We start from the raw sequence: 1,575 nt of genomic DNA, 5'->3' as shown, positions 1-1,575 counted from the left end.
CTGCGTCCCCCGTGTCCCCGCGCACCCTGCGCCCCTCCTGCCCCGCGCCCTCCGATCCCCTGCCCCGCGAGCCCGCAACCCCCGCGCCGGCCGCGTTCCCGTGAGCTCGCAACCCCTGGGCCCCCGCGCCCCAGCACCCGCACCCCCGGGCCCTCACCGTGCGCCCCGCACTCCTTCGCCGGTCGGCGGGCTGCGGCGGCAGCGCGCACAGAGCGCACCGGGGCCGGTCCTCGGAGGAGCGGGGTCCCGCGGGGCGCCGCGGTGCGCTCCGCGCAGCACTTCGGGGCGGCGATGCGCACAGGAAATCTGATCGGTGCGGAGGCCGGCGGCGCGCGGGCGCGGGCGGGGGAGGGGCGGCGGCCAGCCGCGGGGCGCTGCGGCGGGGCTGGGGGCGCCCGGGTGCCCGCCACCGCCGCGACCGGGGCTCTGGGAAGTAGCGGGCCCCCGCGCCGTGGGAGGCGGCAGGAACCGTCTGCCATGGGCCTCCTCTGTGGCCCCGAGGGGCACAGCATCCTTCCCTGAGCGCCAGACGCTCGCGGAGGTGGAATTTGCTCAGATCCCCTGACGCCGATTCTCTGCGTTTACCTCCCACCCTCCCAGGGGACGGTCCCAGAGTTAACTTTGAAAACACTCTCTGTACAAGAAGGCAGCGCAGACCTGTGCTCCCCAAACCCTAGACGCCTCCAGAACGAACACCCTCCCCCCCTTTCAGAACAGAGATAATAAGATGATTTTTCATAGCGAACGGTTCGGTTGTGAGCCATGAATCAAGCCCAGGTTAGGGATGGGGAGTCACGGGGGGCTGTTGACTCCTAGAGCAAAGGAATGAAGCAGGTACTATTCCCATTTCACGGATGAGGAAACTGAGTCACAGAGAAGTGAGGGGGATGAGTACTGCGCTAGATGACATGCTGCCGGGGGGGACCCCAGCTTTCTCTGGCAGGAAAAATAGACATATATTTATGCACAAAAATACACACATGTATTCTTTAAGAGTGGGAAACATATCATCGATCATCTAAATCCCTGGAAGCCAGCCCTGGCTGAAGAGTAAAATCACCTGGAATTTTTCGAAAATCCCCAATGCTCAGGCCCTACCCCAGGCCAAGTGAATCAGACGTCTTTCCCTTATCTCGTATGTCCAGTGGCTTCAGAACAATGCCAGGCTTTATCTCCCTGCGGTTAGCCTGCGATCTTCTTGGGCACAGACCTTGTGAGCTAATGTGGGGGTGGGATGAAGAAGACCCCCAAATATTCAGTGAGATAGACTGCCAAAGCTTAAAAGATGCGGAAGCGGTTGAGAGTCGCAGAGGGAGCAGGAGGGCTCCAGAAGGAGCAGGACGAGCTGTGGAACTGGAGGGAGACCCCTCCCCGCGTCCCCCCCAGAGGCTGATGGGTGAGAGCATGGCCACAGGGCGGCAGATGAGCAGCCTGGGTGGCTACACGCCCCCGGGCCTCCCGCTTTTATGCAGCGCGATTCCTGGGGTAACCAAGTGGGCCTGGCTCAGGACTGAGCGCCACTGGCCAGCACAGCCAAGCAGGATGCAGCTTCGCAGCCATTCGATGGGGCTGGCA

General features: G+C 63.4%; 1 protein-coding gene across 1 annotated transcript in view; it reads right to left on the bottom strand.

The window, feature by feature from the left end:
* Positions 1-278, bottom strand: part of B3GALT5 (beta-1,3-galactosyltransferase 5) — a 35,953-nt gene extending 35,675 nt beyond the window's left edge. Inside the window, exon 1 of the mRNA XM_039857760.1 lies at positions 158-278. The gene's annotated coding sequence lies outside the window, so the exon portion shown is untranslated. The remainder of the gene's footprint in view (positions 1-157) is intronic.
* Positions 279-1,575: the final 1,297 nt, after the last annotated feature.

Source organism: Pteropus medius, unplaced genomic scaffold, assembly GCF_902729225.1.
Source record: "Pteropus medius unplaced genomic scaffold, Ma_sr-lr_union100, whole genome shotgun sequence".
NCBI lineage: Eukaryota > Metazoa > Chordata > Mammalia > Chiroptera > Pteropodidae > Pteropus > Pteropus medius.
The sequence above is the reverse complement of the archived record's forward strand: the minus strand, read 5'-3'. Positions and strand labels throughout refer to the sequence as shown.